The following is a 22,097-nucleotide window of genomic DNA, read 5'->3' as shown; positions in this document are numbered from 1 at the left end:
CTTGTATTCCTTGACACATTGAAAAGGTTATTGTTTTATGTTTGTTGTTTGGGGGATGAGACATAATTTCACTATATAGTGCTTAAAACTTTCTTCTGATGGAAGTGCCATAAGTATCTCATCCAATTTTATGTTTCTCAAATGCAGTCACGCATCACTTACCGACAGGGAAACATTCTGAGAAATGCAATGTTAGGCAATTTGGCCATTATGTGAACATCACAGAATGTACTTACACAAACCTAGATGGTATAGCCTACTACACCCGTAGGCCATCTGGTATCACCTGTTGCTCCTAGGCTACAAACCTGTACAGCATCTTCCTGTACCGAATACTGTAGACAATTGTAACACAATGGCAAATGTTTATGTATCTAAATATATCTAAACATAGAAAGGGTACAGCAGAAATACAGTATTGTAATCTTGTGGGACCACCATTGTATATGTGGTCTGTCATTGATGGAAACATCGTTATGCAGCCCATGACTGTTCTAATCTCCTAAAACATTGGCTTTAATCTCCATGTTCCCATTCTTGAAACTGAGCAGGGAAAGTCCCAAGTGATAAGCATTAGCAGATAAATGCCTACATCCAACGGGAATTGGAGACACTTTTAAGATCAGCTGGAAACCATTTCATAAATGTGTGGGAAGTGTTTCTTTTTGTAATCTATATTTCATTTAGAGCCATGTGACTGCTAGTGGCAAGAAGTTCGTGGTTAAAACACAGCAAATGAGCAATAATATAATACTGTGACCAGAGGGGGGAAAAGATGTTATACTAGAAAAAAACAAGAAAGACATAAATAATATATTGAGGAGGTTACTTAATGTGATCTACTAAGATACCCAGAGTTATTAACATCATTTGTTATGTATGGACCCATTTTACAAACCACCATTCTTCCTCCCTCCCCAGTGTATTCTGAATGAATGACAGAGAGCCCATGCTGTTTGTTCCTCTTGTCCTACTCTGGTGGAATCTGAGGTTTGGTAATTTTCCTAATGGAAAAAAAATCAAATTCATAAAAAATGTTCACTGACTACCTGGCAGAGGGCCTGAGACCATATTCAGGATGTGATACAACACATTTATTTGATTGCTTTTTTTTTCAACACACAGTGGAGCTCTCCAAAATTAGTTTTGCCTCCATTCCAAACTCTGTTGGCAGAGCTCTTTCCCAGGTCCTCTGATGAAGTGAAAGCCTCTACTGTTGGTGTCTTATCCAAGAAAGCACATGATACTAGTGAAAAGATTCAAATGGAAACCATCTAATATGGATGTCATGTGAGAACTTACCTGATGAAAAGGTTCAAAGCCTCAAAACTAAGTATATTCAGATCACATGATTTATTAAATCAGTTTAAAACACACTATGAAAAGCAAAGGGGAAGAGATGGGCAAGTGAACACAAGTAGGATGGGGTGCATTGGGTGGAAGGACCACACTACCTGAGTCCTGGGATAGGCAATGCTCATGGCTCCTGTATCTCTCTGGCATGTCAGCCTTCCCCACCAATGGTGTGATTATGAGGACCAGAGGTAAGGTGATGAGATAGCAGCAAGGGGACCCCAGGGAGAAGCTGCCCTGGGCCAGTGACACACACTGACAGATGCAAGGCAAGTAGGCTTGGCCACAGCTGTAACTTCCCAGCTAGTCTGCTCAGCAGCTCTGAGATTTATGTGCATTTCTTGGACAGAGGACATATGTGTCCAGGATGGGTGTCACCAATGGATGGCCAATTTAGGATTGACATAGCTGTCAGCACAGGGGTGGCATTATCAGGAATTGGTCTCTTCATCCCTTCCTATCCATAAGTAAGAGTCTTTCTTTTCCCATCATATATTTCCTTTATTCCATCTTTCTGTGATCTCTCTTACAAAATACTTCGTATCTATATTTAACACATCTTATGAATTCTGCCTGTCTCACAAGATACTTCCTTACTCATGATCTAAACTTAACATCCTGCGAGCTTACCAGTATCTCATAAGCTGCTAGCTTAATCTCCATGTGTACTCAACACTTCCTGTGTGCTCCACCCTTCCATTCGCTTCCTTGTCTTCTGTAGCAGAACCGTATGCACATAGCACGTGGACCTTCTCTTGTGCCTGTCAACAGAGCCTGCAGAGAACCTCGCATAAAGCAAATGGTCTTCAGGCTCCAAATAAGCCTCCATATTAAGAGGTTCCCTCTTATATTTTACAAATTTTGACTCCTTTCAAGAGAGTATCAATAATTATTTTAGGGGTATTTTGAGTATTTATCTTGGAGGTTTGACCTGAAACAGGAAGGACTGATATCCTATGAAATCACTGGGACCATGAAATGCTTCAACTCCATTTCTGGGACATTTAGTTGAGGTATATGCAAAGACAACCATTTTTTCAGAAAATTTTCCTCAGAAAATTCACTATGAATCGCCCGTGTAGGTAGAAAAGTATCCTGGAAGCACCACCTTACTGCGACAAGGTACAGAATTAACAGAGCAGTATCGGGCTAAGCTAAGGCTCTGGAGGTCACAGGACTCAGTAGCGCTTGCACGGAAACAGAATAATTCCATTGTTGCTTCTGTGAGACAGAGACTCAGGCAAGGCAGCTGCTGATAAGATACCTAATCATGGAAACTTTCAGCCAGGCACACAGTCTTTGGAATCAGACAGAATGGGGTTGGGGCAGACGTAGTGGCTCACACCTGTAATCCTAATACCCTGAGAGGCCAAGGCAAGAGGATCACTTGAGGTCAGGAGTTTAAGACCAGCCTGAGCAACATAGTGAGACTCCTCTCTACAAAAACAGCTGGGCATGACGGCACATGCCTGTAATCCTAGCACTTTGGGAGGTGGAGGTGGGAGGATTGCTGGAAGGCAGTAGTTTTGAGATCAGCCTGAACAAGAGCGGGACTCCCGTCCCTACAAAAAATAGAAAAATTAGCTGGGCATTGTGTCTCACACTTGTAGTTCCACCTACTCAGGAGGCTGAGGCAGGAGGATTGATTGAGCCCAGGAATTCAAGGCTGCTGTGAGCTATGATGAGGCCACTGTACTCCAACCTGGGTGACAGAGTGAGATATGTCTAAAAAAATTAAAAATTTAAAAAATATTTTTTTAAAAGAATGGGGTTTGATTGCAGATTCCACAACGACTGTTGTGACTCTTTTTAACCTTTCTAAGTCTCAGCATCCTCATTCATAAAATGTGGAAAATTATGGCGCCTACCTCCCAGGGCTCTGGTAAGGGTTCAAGGAGATACAGAAATGAAGCACTCTGGCTGACACGCAGTAATTCTCATTCAGGGTTAATTTCCCTTTCTGTGCTTGTTTCCTTACACTGGATTCCCCCTCATGGCCAGCACTGGCTTTCCGACAGATCGTGAGCAGAAAGACCCAGAGGCTTTTAAGACTGACAGAAATAGCAAATAGAAGCTGCATGTTAATGAAGCAATTTAGTTGAGAAAATCTAGACACTGTCACCCTGCTGCCACCACTAGAAAATAGCTAAACTATCCCTGGGTGAAATCCCAGGCTAGAAGGCTATTTGTCCAGTTCATCCAGCCCTAGGTGACCTTCCTAAGACTTGAATCTCCCCAGACTGTGGAATTCACCAAAGGTCAGGCTGGTTAGCAAATGGAACTGGAAGTTCTTCTCTATTCTACAGTTTGGGGTCCTCCCCAAGCCTCTGGGTCTTCCTCAAGAACTGGGGTTAAACTGAAAATTCAATGGGCCCCCAAGATCCTTGGGGCCATCCCTGAGCCCCCAGGACTAAACTAGGGAATGGGTAGAGGGAGCGGAAGGCAGACAGAAGCTATCCAGGCTCTTGCACAGCTAAGGTTTCTGGTTCCACCACTTACACACCCCTGAGTGTGTCCCCAGGAGACAGGGCACAGTACCCCACAGGTGTTGTGAATTGGGGCTTTTCTAGTAGCTCGTATTTAAAAAGAGAGGATGAGCTATACAGTCCAATAATTCCAAGATTTGAGGTAGGGAATGGGGAGCAGACAGGAAGAGCATCTAATCAACAAAGTTCTATTTATGGAATAATGAAAATAATTAACACTTAGTATGTGTTCACTGTCTGCCCAATGGTATTCTAAAGGCTTACCTCATTTAACCCTCACAATAACCATACAGGTAGTTGGTAGTCTTTTCCTCACTTAACAGTTGAGGAAATGAACAGAGAGGTTAAGTAACTTGCTGAAAGTTGCCCAGCCAGTAAGTATAATAGTAAAGGCAGGATTCAAAGACAAACATGCTGGCCCTTGAGTCTATGCACTTAACCACTGGGCTAAATCTTAATGACAGCAAACATTTATTGAGCCCTAGGCTCCCAGAACTGCACTAAACATCTGTTTTTATGTGGATCATCTTTATCTAACCCTCATAGTAACCCCTATGGTACCCTTATAACCCCCATTTCACAGATGAGCTTCACAGATGAAGTTTGGGTACATCGCGGGACTTGTCCAAGATTCCGGAGGTCTGCTTTGTGCAAGTGCACAAAGAGAAAAGCTACTAAGTTGAAAGAACCCCTCTGCCATCCTATATCACAAACCAAAAGTTCTAGGTTCTTCCTAATGAGCAAGACATGAGACAGTTTTTGCAGCATCTACTTCAAGGGATCTTCATTTTTGTTGTTTATGAATATCAGGGCATATTTAAACAAAAAGGATCTATTTCAGAATACAGAGGTTTCATACTGTGCTTTTTTTTTTGCTTTTTTTACTGTTCATTAAAAATCCCATCTGTTTATGCTGCATCATACTGTGATTTCGTGTTACTTCCACCCAGGTGTGAAGCACATTAGCTAATGAGGCCTGTGCTCATGTCAAAGATGGAGGAGACACGCTGATTCCTTAGAACGGTTCTATCAGCAGCACTCTCGGCTATCTCTGGGCATCCAAAATCCACCCAACCTAACAAGTCCTGCCTGCGGTAGATGGATCCAGTTTTCTCACTGGAAAACCACAATTCTTATATTTCCATATTTTTGGTGAGGTTTTTTTTTCCTTCTTCCTCTCTTTTTCTTTCTGTAACTGGTCTTTGAGTGCTGACAATCACCCCTCAGGCAGGCTCTGGCTCCTCGGTGGCTTCCTTGAGAGTGGCGGGTTGATGGCATTTTTGGTTTGGGGCTTGAGGTAGGGGAAGTTTCAGGGAGGAAGCCTTGAAGCAGTCTGTGATGTCTTCTTCAGTCACGTGCACAATTTACATTGACTCTGAAGAAAGCGAAATTAAATTCAGGGAGGTCAGCCAGGCCTGGCTGTGACGTAGGAGGCTGAGGTGAGCCCCGCTGGAAAACATGGTTTGCAGAAGACAATGCTGTGCCTGAGTGACAACAAAGGGCAACTCTATTTTTTGAAAAGTGAAGACGAATGTTGTTTGGGACGAGAAGGATTTTCCCCACAGGATCAGTGAACCATGTCCAGTCATCTCCAGAAGATCACTGTTGTTTCCCTTTGGTAATTCCAAACCTGTATCTGAATCACTCTGCCCCCAGCCCAGCCCTGGCAACCAGCAGGACCCAGACATGCTAATGTAGCATGTCACCCTTATGGAGACCTTTCCAGTCTTCCAAAGCCCTTGGACAGACTAAAGATTAGGAGCCAAAAATGCCATAGAAATCTGCCCCTGGAGCTCAAGAAAAATAGCAGGTGATATCTACAAGATTAGCAGTGTAAAAAAGAGGAAAAAAAGGAAAAGAGCAGAGTCAATAAATGGTCTCTGGGCTTTCAAATTCTTTCGCTTCCATGTCCCCAGGACTTCTCCCTTCTCTCCCCTTTGTACACCACCTTCTCTGCGCTTCCCTTCCTGAGGAAGGCCTCCTTCTATTCCTTGTCTCTGTGCAGTCAAGTGACGGGGCATTAAGTGAGGCCCTGTGGGAACTACAGGAGTAGCTCTGACAGAGCCCCTGCCCTCAGAGGGCACACAAACCCAGGGAGATGTGGCGAACCCGAGGTAGTACTTAGGACACAGTCGGGGCCACCACCGGTCCATTCGATGTTCTGTGAGAATCCTCTGGGTGGGCTGCTGGCACGGAGAGAGGAGCGTGGGCTGGACCTCCGTGCCTGCCGGACCCTGCTGGGCCAGGTGCCCTCGGGCAGAACACAAAATGCACAGCCATGGGCCAACCCTGGGAACAATAATACAAAGGTCCAGTTCAACGTAATCCGCTGCACACAGGCGTGGTACAGAAACCGTGTGACTGAGTCGGAAAACGGAGACATAAACAGTGGTTAGTTTTACGGGGAAGGCTTTGTGTGTGGAAAGGGGCTTTGGACCGGAGGGGTGAGCTCTGGATGGAGAATGTACTACAAAACGAGAAAACTGCCTACGCAAGGACAAGGGCTGACAAGGAATATCGATCCCTGTGCCTCTTCAGGCCCTTTCTTACCCCTTTTGCTCTCTTGCGACTTCATAACGCATTTCCTCAGCTTCCTCAGCTGTACTAATTCATCTTCCCCCCACCCCAGATCCCTGACTAAAGCATGAGCAGACATTCCGTTTGCATGAGGAATCCTGTTCTTATTCTGTCCGTGCTAAACCTCCTCTGCGATAAATAAATCACACCAGTCTCCATAGTTACTAACCTCAATCACACCATGAGCTTCAGACACACAGTAGAAAAATAAAGATATTGGAGGCTACACAAGCATCAGACTTCGTGAGCCTCTGAGGTGACTTAGTCTTAGCCCTCAATCCAGGCAGCTCAGTTCCCCAAACCTGATTTTTCATGATCATTCTGTTATTCTTGTCTGCCCATGTAACTGGTATTAAGGAATATGGCTGAAGTGTCAGACACATCAACACCAATGTACCGTGATCCGTGGGTAAACAGAAATAAGACTGACACAAATATATCACTGAATCATTTATCTGCCACCAGCCTGAATAACATTTTTTCAATCTAAATTTCATTTTCAGATCTCAGCTCTAGTTAGCAAACAGACAAATGAAAACATAGCAGGTTGCCAGTATATTTACATGTTTGTTTCCTTCCCAGCACAATGCAAAGAAAATAACAGGTATCGAAACAAAGAAGGTTGTCCAACGTCTTTTTCCGTACAGGAATCTTTTCTACGATATCCCTGAAGGTCCATTGTCCAATTTCCACTGGAGCAGTACCCTCGACAGAGTTTACAACTTTGCGGGAGCTACGCCTTCCATCGTGGGAACGCTCTTACCAGTTTTTTAAAAAAATCTTCTTGATATTGAATTTACTGCTTTCGGCCTCACTGACATGTGTTGTCCCTAGGTTGGCCTTCCACGTGAGCACAGAATGTCCTGTGTAATTAAAAGAACACTAAACACAAGTCAGGAGGTCTATACACTAGTCCCAGCATCTCCGTTTAACAGCCATGCTACTTTGAGCAAAGTGAAGTTCACGTCTATGAGCTTCAGTTTCCCCATTTCCTTGCTCTCATTTTCAAGTGAGAGCAATGCCTGCCTGGTCTACCCTGCAAGGTCAACATAAGAATCAGAGTGAACATTAAAAATAAAGGCGCTCCAAAAGTGTGAGGTGCTATATAAGGTAAAGTGTTAGCATTATTCACATGTAAATACTCCAAATATTTGAAGACAGCTGGTATCATTATTTGGTCTTCCCTGGCATGACAGTTTCTAGATTTCTTTTCCAGGTCAATTATCCTTTAGAAGCTTCCTACTTGTCATTGAGCTTGGTGCTCAGAGTAATACCCCAGAGATGATAAAATCAACAAAGGAAAAATGAGTGATTTCTCCCCCCCCCCCCAGGCTGAACGTGGTATAGCACTTCTGTTACTGCTGCCTTGGATTGCATTGGTGCATCTAACAGCCTTTTCAGACTGTTGCTATGTGTTAAGGTCAGTTAACACCTCTCTGTTCGTCCTTCCTTCCTTCCTTCCTTCCTTCCTTCCTTCCTTCCTTCCTTCCTTCCTTCCTTCCTTCCTTCCTTCCTTCCTTCCTTCCTTCCTAATAGACCTCATTTTTATAGCTGTTTTAGGTTCACAGCAAAATTGAATACAAGGTACAGAGATTTCCCATTTACCCCCTGCCCCCATACAAGCACAGCCTCTAAGTCTTTTTCACAGAAACTGCTATCAAACCAGGCCTACCCTTTCCTGAACTCACTTAATATTAAGGTTAACATCAATGAGTACTTTTACATTTATGTCCATTGAATTTCATCTTATTGCTATCAGCTCACTGTCAAGGAGTAGAGAGCTAGCCCCCTATTCTTCAGCTACCTCCACTGACCTTTGTGTGTGGAATGGGGGTTTCTGCAGTGCGTGTGGCAGGAAGACTTCTGAGAAGTCCCAAAATGTTCAGTAAACAAAAACACTTGGAGAAAGATCTATGCATTGCAGAAGGAAATCTCCCTAACCAAAGTCTCATAACTAGCATTCCTGTGGTGAGAAAGGATTGTTTTAATAAGATTTTATTATTGAAATGATTGATCTAGTAAAGTATTTTTAGCATTAATAGATATTTTCATTTCTAGAGAGTTGCAAACATAATTGCAGTTCCAAAGTTTGAAAACATTTTTCTATGTTCTGTGCGTTTATCATGGATTTTTTTTTAAATTAAAACACTTTTTCAATAAAACAACACCTACAGATTCACATTACACATCACATGAAACAGGAATGATGAGACTTTTTCCAAAGGAAAAGCCAATTACTGAGTCTAAAAACATGGATGGAAAGTGCTGAAGGGACATGAAAAAAGGGGCTCCTTTATTTTTGACCTCTCCCCAGGAAGTTATAGGTGGCCAAGCAGGTGAGACATGTGTCCCTCACCCCCAACAGGCAAGGATTAGCCAGGAATACTTTGGTTACAAGTGACACAAACCCATTGCTGACTGGCTTACACAGAAAGAGAATTTATTAATTTACATAGTAATTGAAACATCCAGAAGTTCGTTTCAGCAATTCCACTTCTATGAGTATCCCCATCTTCATGCATGAAGATGTCAATGGCCATATTTATGGTAGCAGGGAGCCTGGGTCGGCCTAGAAGCCCTAGCCACAGTCAGGCCAATGAGTTACATGTAGTAACGTGGTGAGAACTTCAAAACACAGTATTGGGTTAAAAACACACAAAAAAGAAGATCTTAGTGAATCCATGATACAATGCTATTTATTGATATTAAAAACATACACAGAATGATACCAATATATGTTCTTGGATATGTATGTACCTTTGAAAAATATGTAAACACATTTAAGTAGGTGTCTACAGTGGGATGCAAATGAGAGAGGGGATGGGGGATGGAAGGGAACAATAATTTTTTATATGAGAGGTGCCTTTTGCACTCCAGTAGTGACATACGCCAAAAACTGAGGAGTATGATGAACTCAACTCTGTGTACTGATGGTCCAAGAAAAACAAAACAAAAAAGATTCATGGTCTTGTTTTGTTTTTCATCAATGTAATCATGAATTGGGTGGTCTCTGTCTTTCAACTCATTTCTCTCTGGATTGGCTTCATTCTCCAGCAAGCTCTCTCCACATGGAGGGAGGGAAAGGTAATCCTGAATGCAACAGGTGCATGTGGTGTTAACTGTTCATGATCTCGGGAAGAGAAAAATTTTCAATGTTTCTACCCCTCTCTGGACAAAGGACTCTGCTTGTTCCTGATTGATTCATGTGTCCACCTCTAGATCCATCACTGTCACCTGGCAACAGGTTATTATAATTGGTCCGCTGCTCATGCACCTGCTTTTGAAACGGGGGAGACAAGGCCCTTGGATTGGCAGCCCCACTGGTAGATACCACATCCCATTAGAGCAAAGCACCTCTAGCACACTCCAAAGAAGCACCAAGCTGTCCAAATTCATAGATAAATTTACTCTGACAAAAACTTGTTCATTAATCAGGCTGGACTCTGTAGGGTGCAATCAGGATATAGTTTTATTTTACTTTTCTCCCAGTCTTGTGCTTCAAACCTGTTCTGTCCAATCTCCCTTTTCTGACCCCAGGCAATATCTTGAGCAACCTGCATAACTTTTCCAGTGCTTTTCACTTTTGTAACAGTTTTATTCAAAGGTATTATACGGTCCAATTTTCTTTAATATCAAAACTTCACTCTTTCCTCTTCTTTGAATCTTCTTCCCTACATTTTAGGTTAGGTCTTACCAGGTCTCAGGAACCTGCAATAGGGAAGTGGGGCACAGTCATTATTCCAGCCACACCCCAATCACTCTGTCATTTGTTGTTCCTCCCCAGTTGAGGGAGAAAGGAGAAGTAAAGAAGTAAAAAGTTCTTCATTATTTAGCTGGGAATGTTTTTATTTGGCCATTGGTTTGCTCTGTGGGACAGATGTTCTTCAAATGCCAGCTGACTCTCTCTTGTAGAAAGCTTATATGAGTTCTTTAGAAAAACTCTCAACCCCACTGGGGATTTCCAGCACTTTCCTCTTCCCTTAGGTGGATGATATACTGTCTCCTACTGACCACTAATAGTTTCGCTTAGCTCTTGTTCAGACAACAATCCCCCATACAAATAGCGTTCTTGGGCAGAGTCTTTTCAAGGTGGCTCTATCTCCCAAGGTGTCCGCTATAGTCTTCAGGAAACACAATGCTTACCCTGCTTACTATGGAATGGCAGCTTACTCCTACGGCAATCTCCTCTCTTCTCTTTGCTCTGAGGGGTAGCTCCAGCCAAGCTCATGTCTAGGCGAGTAGCAGACTCCATACTCTGCACTCACAACTCCAGGGAACAAAGGCCAAATGCTCCCAAGATAGCAGCATTCTTCATAAGAGTCCACAACTGGAAACAACCCAAATATCCATCAATAGATCAATGAATAAATGAAATGTAGCATATCAGCCATGTGCATACTATAATAATAAATGCTACAACATGGATGAACCTTGAAAACATTATCCTAAATGAAAGAAGTCAGACAAAAAGTCACATATTGCATGATTCCATTCAAATGAAATATCCAGAATAGACAAATCCATAGAGACAGAAAGCAGATTAGTGACTGCCAGGGGCTGGGAAAATGAGAGATGAGGAGTGAATGCTAATGAGTACAGGATTTCTTTTGGGGGTGACAAAAATGTTCTGAAATTAAATAGTGGTGATGGTTGCATAACTCTGTGAATACACGGAATTTTAATATACTGAATTATATATAAAAACCACTGAATTATATACTTTAAAAAGGTGAATTTGATGATATACGAATTATATCTCAATGAAGCTGTTATTTAAAAAAAAAAAAAAAACATTCTCCCAAGGAGTTTCTTGTTGGAGGTGGATGAGGAAGCCACAGGTTGTAGAAACAGTTTGGGCACCTGTCAGCAGGCCCTGATGTTAGCCTGCCCCTCTCAACAGCAGGTGGGGGTGCTGGTGCCCTGTGCTCTTCTGTGGAGTCTCGACCTGTGACCACAGGAAATTTCCATCTGACAATTTTACATTTGGTTCTTTCTTCAGGCTTTAGGAGCAACTAAGATGCTTATGGTATTCTCACCAACCTTTATAAGGAAAATTCACTTTTCAAAATTTTTAGCAGCGGTAGGAATCTCGCCCATACAGAAACTATCAGTGTCTTTCAAAAACCAGAGACACTCTACTGCTTTGTGATCTCAGAAATAAAGGAATGACATTCACTAAATAACATTATTGAAGATACTACCTGAAGCCCTGGTAGCTTAACCTCATACAGAGAGGTTGTTTCATATTTTGCTCACCATGCAGTAGCACCATGCAAATGTTTCTACTGTTGATGACTACAATAATTGCTACAGTTTTAGGAGGAATATGGTTTATTCACCTACAGTTTTATTGAGGGCCTACTATTACTGGGTACTCAGGAGACAAGGGTAAATAACGTAGGCAGGCTCCTTGCCCACAGTTGAGAATTACTGTCTTCCAGTGGTTCTGTCATGATACTATCAGTGATTACCAGTGTTCAAGATATGATGGTTCTAGCAGATACCATAAGTAGCATTATGTAATCAATAGAAGCAACTTAACTATTAAAAATATTAATATATAGGCACACACACACACCATGGTATGAGCCAGGCGTCTTCAAACTACCGCCCGCGGGCCACATGCGGCCCGCCGGGTGTTTTTGCTGCCGCTGCCTGTCCTGCTTAGCAGCTGACTCGTCCTGGGCCCACAGTGCGCATGTGTGGAATGTGCGCCATACTCTCCAATGGCCCTCCAATGGTCTGAGGGAGAGTGAGCTGGCCCCCTGTTTAAAAAGTTTGAGGACTCCTGGTATGAACACTAGAATTAAAATCCTTCAAAGTTATGCATTGCAACAGATATTCTTATAGTCACGCCCATTTCTGATTATTAGTACCATAATATTGTACTCAAACTCCTGGCCTCTAGTGATCCTCCTGCCTCAACCTCCTAAGTAGCTGAAACTACAGGCACACTCCACCACACCAGGCCCCCCTTTTTTTAAGACAGTGTCTCACTCTGTAGTCCAGGATGGAGTACAATGGTGTCATCATAGCTCACTACAACCTCAAACTCCTGGGCTTAAGTGATCATCCCACCTCAGCCTCCTGAGTTGTTGGAACTACAGGCACACACCACCATACCTGGCTAATTTTTATATTTTTTGTAGAGATGGGATCTTGCTCTTGCTCAGGCTGGTCTCAAACTCCTGGCCTCAAGCAATCCTCCCACCTCCGCCTCCCAGAGTGCTAGGATTACATGCTCATGCCAGAGTGCTAGGCCCCATAACATTGTAACCAACAACAAAAAGAAAGAAAAAGTGTCCCCCTTCCCAAAATGTTACACAAGACTCTCATGCAATGATTAATAAATCCATTGTTTTTTCAAAAGGCATCGCAATTTTGCATTTATAGAGTAGTTATAATCTGAGAGTTTTGATGGGTTTTTTTTTTTTTTTTTTTTTTTTGAGACAGAGTCTCGCTTTGTTGTCCAGGCTAGAGTGAGTGCCGTGGCGTCAGCCTAGCTCACAGCAACCTCAAACTCCTGGGCTCGAGCGATCCTTCTGCCTCAGCCTCCCGAGTAGCTGGGACTACAGGCATGTGCCACCATGCCCGGCTAATTTTTTTATATATATATCAGTTGGCCAATTAATTTCTTTCTATTTATAGTAGAGACGGGGTTTCGCTCTTGCTCAGGCTGGTTTTGAACTCCTGACCTTGAGCAATCCGCCCGCCTCGGCCTCCCAGAGAGCTAGGATTACAGGTGTGAGCCACCGCGCCCGGCCTGATGGGTTTTTTTGATAATTCTAATGGTTATCACATTTCTATTAATATCCAGAGAATCTTCAAAATTGATGTCCAGTTTGTTTCTCCTCTAAAGAGATACCTTTCTTTATCTCTAAAGAGAGATACTTTTCTAACCTTCTCCCATCCTCTAATGTCTCCAAATTTGCATTGAACTGAACCAAAAGCTACCCCAGCTGGGACTTGCCATCTACCTCGCAAGAATACCCATGACATCTTTCAGGAACAAATCATCTCTTGCCACACATTCAGTTCCCTAGTTCTCCCAGCCCAGCAGCACCCCTCACTTTGAGATCGCTTGGCCTCAACTCTTGGGGCCAAAGGAGTCCCTGATGCATATGTGAGCATGTGAGCATGTGTGTGCGCGCGCGCACATGTGTGCATGTGTATGTGTGTGCGTGTGTGTATGTGTGTGTGTGTATGTGTGTGTGTGCGTGTGTGTGTGTGTGTGTGTGTGTGTGTATGCGTTCATATTCCTCGCCCATCAGAGGTTGAGTAGGGAAGGTAAATATGAATGTACCTGCTTAAACAAACATCATATGGACTTAGGACTGGAAAAAAAGCCTAAATCTAAATCTTTTATTTTTCAGATGAAGAAATAAGCCTAAAGAGATTAAATATTAATAATTTGCCTAGAGGCACAGTTAGTAGTCAAAAATGCCAGAGCTGCAAGCAACTCCTGGATCTTCCGGTGCCCCTCCGATGCACTTGATCCTCTGACAATCTTTCTCTGCACACATTATTTCCTCATCTGTAGTGCAGGAATAATAATGGTTCTTCCTCCCTCATAGGGCTGTTGTGAGAATTAATGAGATACCATATGTGAATGTGCTTTAAAACGTTTGCAAATGTCAGAGGCTATTTAAAATGAAAATTATTTCAATCAAGAAAATAAATGCGTACCATAAAAAATAGATAATAAAATAATTCACAAATGAGAAATACTCTGAAGATGACTTCTAGCACTTATAATTAAGTTTTCAATTAAATTTAAGTACCAAACAGAACGGAAGGGAAAATAAGATGGTCTTCTGTGCATGGGGCTAAAAGAAATCAGCATGGGCCTAATGGAAATTAGGCAGCTACATGGGGCCTAATGAAAATTAGGTTATGTCACTGAAAGCAGGGGATTATACTCTGCCCTTTATTTCACTTCCACTATTGACTCACTTTCATGACACCCTCGTCAGTAATGGAGCTTGAGGTTATTATTGTAATGGAGATTATTAGATCTTCTCATCCAAGAAGAAAGCGGCCATGTTCAACAGAAGTGAGTCCAAGGAAAGAGAAATTCTTTGGGCTGGCATTTAAACTATATTCAAGTTTGGAAAACTCTGAGAAGCAAAAAAAAAGGGAATGGGGGAAAGTAGAGGGGAAACCCAGGACTTCCTGAAAGGTTTAATCCATACGCAGATACTAAGAATGAAAAAGTATGTAGGAAGAACTGAAGTTAAGGCAGGCACAGTGGCTCATGCCTGTAGTCTCAGCCTTTCAGGAAACTGAGGCAGGAAGATCCCTTGAGCCCAATAGTTCAAGTCCAGCAACTTGAACTTGCCTGGGCAACAGAAGTAAGACACACCTTCCCCCATATCTCTAAAAAAGTTTTTCTTTTAAGAAAAAAAAAACTGAATTTTTAAAGCCAGAAACACAATATTATGGTTTCATTATAGTAATTTGGCAGCAGTGGGTGGGATAACATGCATGACTGGTACTGAGGAAGACAAATTATTCAATAGTAAAGAAATGTCCTTAACTTGGGCATCAAGAAGGGAAAGTGCTCACATAGAGAACTTCATGTACAACAACCCCCTCCAAAGTACACATATGCCATCCATGCACAGTTACTTATTACAAGCTACTTCCTAATACACCCCAAATTCCCTTGAACTGGCCAACTAAACAAGGTCACTTCATGAGCAATACACAGAACGGCTAACTGACTCAGCCCCTCTTCCTAGCCACCACCTTTCTGTCAGTTGGGAAGATTAAGTGGTGGCAGAACAAGTCACAAGTGAGATGATAAAACCAGAGATTAAACAACTGCCCTGAGGGACAGACAGCTGCTTGGAAGGCGTGGATTAGAAGACACCAGCCAGGTGAGCAGGGCATAGTGTCAGGAGTGTGAAATGATAGGCAGGTGAGTGGCTGAATGGGTGGCAGGAGCACAGCAATAGGGAATCCTGGAGCAAGTAACTTTCAGAAATCCAGGCAGTAAGAGGGTCTGGTGGCTGGGAGCGGGAACCCTGCCTGGAGAATGAAGCGCAAGGGCAGACTGGCAAGATCCAGGCAGAACCTCTGCTCCAGAAGAACTGAGGGCTTGACCAGAAATTAAGGCAGCAGAAACTAAGGATGCAGGAAAAGAGGACAAAAACCCATTTCCTACAATAAAGATACAAGGTCAAAGTCTGATACAAGGAACAAGACAAAGAGTTCATTACTGGAAAAGAAGCACAAGATCAGGACAGGCTGGCCTGCGGTAATGCTGCACTGATGCTGAACAGCCCAACTCCGCCTGACTTGTTTTCTTTGTGCTATTCTCCTGAGTTGGAAGAGATCCCCAAACCTGGGGCAGAGCTGAACGAAAGCAAAATCTTTATCTTGCTAATTGGACAAGGTGCTCCTATAGTACCCTGTGTATGTCTCTATTGCTGCAATTATTTACTTAACAAATACTCATACAGCACTCACTGTGTTTCAGGCATTCTCCTACATATTCATAAATATTAAGTCCTGCAACAACCCTATAAAGTAAGTACAAGGACGATCCCCATTTTACAAGTAAGGAAACTAGGCATAGAGAAGTTAAGCAACTTGCCCAAAGTCACACAGCAAGTAAGTGGCAGAATAAGAATTTGAACCCAAGCACTCAGGCTCAAAGTCCATGTTTCTTTGTGATGATCCATCTGTGTTTCTCTTCCTGCTAGAGTCCAAGATATGGTCCTTGCTATCAAGACCTTCAGTCATCTGTATCCTCAGTGCCTAGTGCAATGCCTAGTACATAGTGGGCCTTAATAAATGCCTGATGGATGAATGAATAAACAAGTGTGTGCCCTGCATGTTAAATACATACACAGCAGGAACTGCAGGGTCCTTGACAGAGGGAGCAACAAGGTGATCCTGGATTCAGTTGGTGTAATTTGCAAGACTGCGGGACAGACGGCAGCCAGCACCCAAGACAGGGAGTGGCCAGTGGAGCTGCACGGGGGAGGTGCTAGGGATATGGCTCATTACAGGAGCTGTGGATCAGGAGCTTTAAAAAGTAGCTGAGGTCAGAGGAGGTTGGAGTGCAGGAAATGGTTGTACAATGATCTGCTACTTGTAAATGCCCCACCTCCCACTTGCAGTGGTATTTTGATGTTCTGCCCCACACCCGAGAGAATATATGGATTTTGCCAACCACAATGTGTGTGCAGAAATGACTATTGCCATAGATCATTGTCAGTAGTCTTATATGATTGGCATACAACCACCTCACCTCTGGATTGAGTCAGCTATAATAAACACAGCTTGAATTCAACCATCAAAAGGACAGAATGATATTAAATATAAAACTGATCTGCCTAAAAGCCAGAAAGGCCACCTCTGAGAAAAGTCTTCATAAATGTTTGAACATTTAATGGGCCCTGTTTTGCTTTTGTGCATGGATACACCTAAGAGTTAGGGTGGACAAATGGCACATCTGCACATTTCTCACTGTCTTATAAATCCCTCTCCAACCAGAAGCATCAATGGACAATGAGTCAGTAGTCAGTTAGCATAACCTGTAATTTCAAGAGAAGGAGAAAATAAAAGTAGCTAATGTTTATTGAGCACTTACTTGGTGCTGGGTGTTATTCTAAGTGCCTCACATATATAAACTTATTGAAACCTCACACAACACCCATTTGACAGAGGAAAAGAAAAAGGCATAGATAACTTAGGCAATTTGTCCAAGGTCGCTTGCCAATAATGGACAGAGATAAAGTTCAAACTCAAGGCAAATCTTCTACTCTCAGTACAGCAAGTATTGGAACGACACGAATATAAAACTGGCTTCCAGCAGCCGTGCTCAACTCACCTTCAGATACCCATTTGGAGCCCACGGACTGTACATATGCTCCAGACTGTGCTAACTCACCCAGAATGCTTATCCTCTTGCTTTAATAGATGTAAAGCAGTGTAAGAATCTCAAAGGGCTTCCATAACACACATTATAGTCTCAGGATAGAGCCTTCTCTAATCAGAAGTGGTGCAAAAACAGATCTAAGGACTATTCTTTCCAAGGTATGACAAAATGAACTCTGCTTCATACTAGTGGTCAGCTCAATCTACTATTTAAAGTGACTGTTTTTTTGTTTTTTGTTTTTTTAAAGCCACTGCTACTATCCCTACTGCTCTCCAACACACTTTCTTCAGGCCAAACTTATTCTAATTAGAGGATGCCTCAGCAGAACAAGGAAGCCTTTGGCACTGAATTTCCACCTTGGCAAGAAACCAGAGTAAGAAACCAGGGGCCCTCCTCAGCCCATGCGGACCAAGCCCATCCAAAGCAAACAGTTCCCATAACTGTTGACGGTAGAACAAGCTTCTTCCTTTAAACAGGACGACTGTGGAAAATCACCCAGCCAGACATTGCTTGTTATTTTAACACTTCTGAAATTGAGGGAGGAGGCCATCCTAGCCAAGAGATCCAGCCCTATTCAAGTGGGAAATGCACAAATTGGGAGGCGCATCAAATGTCCGATCAGAAGCTGTAAAGATTTCACTGTTTCTCTAAAAGCACGCTTTTATATAATTACTTAAACAGTGACTATGTTTCATACCTCCGCCTAAACAGTACCTCCTGGCCCAGCTTTGAAATTCTTCCTGCTTTTCTGTGACACTGTCCAGAGGAATTTCGTAATTTGCCTGTGTTCCTCTGGTCTGATATTGGCAAGACCATGGAAAGACGTTGGTGAGTTGCCTCCCAGTCATCGGCTTCCGCTGCTGGATTATTCTAGCTTTCTAGTTATAAATAAGGACGATTACGTTATCACTGAAATACTCTGAGACAACCAGTAATGTATGCTAAATTATTGAAGAAATTATTTGCAAGTATGCACAGGCCCAAGGACGAAATTTGGTGAGCTAAATCAAGGCATCTGGATGATAAGCAGGTTAGTTGACAGTTTTCTAAACCAAGGTCAGTGTAAGAACTATGGCGTAGGCCAGTACATGAGTGATTTGAATGAAGCTACGTGGATTTGAACTGTTCTCTTTCTTCCAGTTTCCCAGCTGTCAGGCTTCCCTGATAAAGCTTGCTTGAGCCTTTACTGCTTTAAATTCTGAAATGACTAGGCCAATTAAAATAATAGATGGTATTAAATGTATTGGGAATAGCAAAACAATGTTCAATTCTTATTGGTAATGGAACTTATTCTAGAAATGGAAAGGAAAGAGAAAAATCACCCACTTAAATCTCCATGTTGCAACACTAATAAAAGGAGGTAGGAGGGAGGCAGCCTGGCACAGCAATCTTTAACAGGACCTTACTTAACTTACGTTTAAAATAAAGTAGGTATTCATTCAGATGACTTACAGGGGCTAATTCATGGTTATCCAAGATCTGACAACTAGTGATCCAGGAAAAAGGAATGGTCATGAGAACCCTGGCTTTACCCTTGCTTGTGTGCGGCTAACAAGGAGAAGTGGGCATCATCTGCCTCTCTTTACCCTGAAGTGAATGGGTGACAGTGGACATCACCTCTGCTGTCAGACTGGCGAATGTGCTGGCATGTGCCAGTGGCAGCTGCACGTGCCTCCAGAAAACTCTCCCTCTCTCCACAGATCAGCTTTTGTATTACTAATCCTGGGAATCAGGGTGGCATGTATGGAACTACAACCTCTGCTCTATCAGTCTGGGAAATAAACAGCACTAATTCCAGGCCCAGAGCTAACCATCTGTTTATAATTCCAAAAAGCCCTAAAAATGCAAATATGTACACCTTCATATACATCTTTCACATGAGGACCGCATAAACTGTTAAAAAAAATCTGAGATGCTGCTTCTATTCTTTTTTAAAGTAGGGAAGATAAATTGTAAAGAGCCTTGGCTATTTTTTAAAAAGAGAATTTTTAGTTTTAAACAGAGGTAAAACATGAAAAAATATTTTATAATGCTAGCTTATTTGCAATTACAAACAGAATTTGGAGGCATGTGCAATGAATAGCTAATACTCTAAGAAAACTATTATTGGCATGTTTTTATTTTGTTTTATTACATGTACCATACTGGTCTCCATTCACTATCATTTCATACTCTCATTTGCAGAACACTATCGTAATCATTCTATTAATCACATGATTATTACAAGTCCTCAATACTGAATATGATTCCTATAGGCAATGTTGAACAGTGATTGCAATCTTTTAGTAATTTCATAGATGTCTAGACCCCAGCTTTCTCTCTTAGGCTGCATTGAATATATCTACCACATCAAACCAGAACCACAAATTTCAGATTGAATCAGTTGTGTTTGTTTTCTGTTTATTTATAAACTCTGCCTCTTCCAGAAAGGTTCTGAGGCTGCTGTTACAGTCAGTTAGTCACCCCAGTCCTTCTGAGTCCAACAGATGGTAGAAACCAGTATTTCTTGTTCCTTATTGCCTGTGGAACTTGACAAGTGCTGATTCACAATAGTCAGGGATCTGTGCAGACTGGCTCAGATAATCCCCAGTAGAACTAGTTATTCTAGCTTGCTTCATCAGCCAGGAGGGGTGCCAGCCAATGTTTTGAACTCCATAGAGGTTATGTCTTTCTTATCAGCATAGAATATGCAATAACTTTCACCACTACCTCTAACTCTACCAGGAAAAAAATATACCCAACTTCAGAGCACTGTCTCAAAGACATCGTGTCCTAAGTTCTGACTGTCAAATGTCAACACAATCAACATAATCACAGTCCTGCCAACTCATAGAATACACATCTGCGTTCTGTCATCTGTATCAGTGTACTTTCTTCTCATACAGACAGCTCTCCAAATCTAGCCTTCCCATTCATGTATTTCTACTGCTCATTAGGAGCCAGAGATTTTTCCAGGAAATTCCCTGCTAAAGGGTTGGATGGATGATCAAAGTTTTGGTGACCCAGAGACACAATGCTCCTTCTGGGCTATGAACTTGTCACCCCTCATTTAACTCTGGACAATTCTTATATAAGAGCTTTCAGAGAGAATGAAAAAGATCTGATTCCACAGAAACTGGGGTTGATGACCCACATGGCAATTTTCTCCTTGAGTAAGAATTAAATCAACACACTAGTTGAAACATGAGCAGTCCTGGCATATTTTGGTTTTTTTGAAAATGCACCATTGCTATCAAGAATACGATAGAAAAGATTTTTTATTTTTAATTATTATGGTACATAATAGTTGTATATATTTATAGGATACATGTGATGTTTTGATACAGGCATACAATATGAATTAATCAAGTCAGGGTAATTGGGGTATCCATCACCTTAGCCATTTATCATTTCTTTGTGTTAGGAACATTCCAATTCTACTATTTTCAAAGTATACCCTAACTTACTGTTGATTATAGTCACTTTGTTGTGCTATCAGATATTGTCCATTCTACCTATCTAATTACATTGTTGTACCCATTAACTATCCCCACTTTATGCCCACTCCCCACTACACTTCCCAAACTCTGGTAACCATCATTCCATGTTTCCATGAAATCAATTGTTTTTAATATTTAGCTCAGACATATGAATAAGAACATGTAAGATTTGTCTTTTTGTGCTTGGCTTATTTCACATAACATAATGTTCTCTAGTTCTATCCATGTTATCGCAAATAGCAGGATTTTGTTCTTTTTATGGCTATATAATATTCGATTGTGTATATATACCACAATTTCTTTATCAGTTCATCCATTGATGGACACTTAGATTGATTCCAAATCTTGGCTATTGTAAATAGTGCTGCAATAAACATGGAAGTACAGACATCTTTTTGATACACTAAGTTCTCTTCTTTTGGATATACCTAGCATAGGGATTGCTGAATCATATACTAGTTCTATTTTTAGTATTTTGAGAAACTTCCATACTATTCTCCATAGTGGTTATACTAATTTACATTCCTACCAACAGCATACGAGGCTTTCCCTTAAAAATGTCTGGATTCATTTCTAAATGTCCTCTTGGTTTCAAATTAGAAGCTGTTCTTCACATCTTCTCTTTAGGCCTATTGTGAAGTCTTCTTGGTGCAGAATAATCAAAGCACAGTACCCCAACCATTTACTGAGGCCCAGCAGTGGCTCAAACTCAAAACTGTGACTGAGAGCTCTCCAACCCTCCTCAACCCGCCTGCCTTCCTGAGGGTCGCCAAGATTCCTGACAGCTGCAGTGGCAGCCTACTCCCCATACTGTTCAGGAATTACACTGTCAGTCTCTCCTCCTTTCTTCGTTCTTTCAGTCACTAACTACCAGCAAACTCTTCTCCAATGCCAGGGTGGTTTAGGCCTTTCAGGAAAAACTTTGCCTCTCGAAAGAAAAGTATGTCCTCTTCTTCTGTCAGAAAGTCCTTCACTAAAGCAACTCCACATACCCAGATCTAGCACAATATCCAGCATACAGTGGTATCTATAAATGTTAAGGAATGGATGAATGAAAGAATTCAGGGGTGAATGAGTCTCCTCCTCTTCAACTTCCCCTTTTTATCTCCAGTCCTCTTCTTTAACTCTAAATAACTCTCACTATTTATCCCCCAGGTAAGGGCTTTTATAGAAGAGTTGTCCATTTGAAAGAGGGAAGACCCTTCAGGATTAAGATAAAGTCAAACTGCCTCCTTCTAACCCCTTACATGTTGGGACATTCCACTTTCAGTATTAATTTCAATAAATAAAAATAATTCTCTAATTTTATCTCAA

General features: G+C 42.0%; 1 long non-coding RNA gene across 1 annotated transcript; it reads left to right on the top strand.

Moving 5' to 3' along the window:
• The first annotated feature begins 15,095 nt into the window (after positions 1-15,095).
• On the top strand, positions 15,096-22,097 carry LOC109731012 (uncharacterized). Its single transcript, XR_002224210.2, has 2 exons — positions 15,096-15,295; positions 17,552-22,097. It is a non-coding gene; the product is annotated as an uncharacterized LOC109731012 (long non-coding RNA).

This window comes from Microcebus murinus, chromosome 8 (genome assembly GCF_040939455.1).
Source record: "Microcebus murinus isolate Inina chromosome 8, M.murinus_Inina_mat1.0, whole genome shotgun sequence".
Lineage (NCBI taxonomy): Eukaryota > Metazoa > Chordata > Mammalia > Primates > Cheirogaleidae > Microcebus > Microcebus murinus.
The sequence above is the reverse complement of the archived record's forward strand: the minus strand, read 5'-3'. Positions and strand labels throughout refer to the sequence as shown.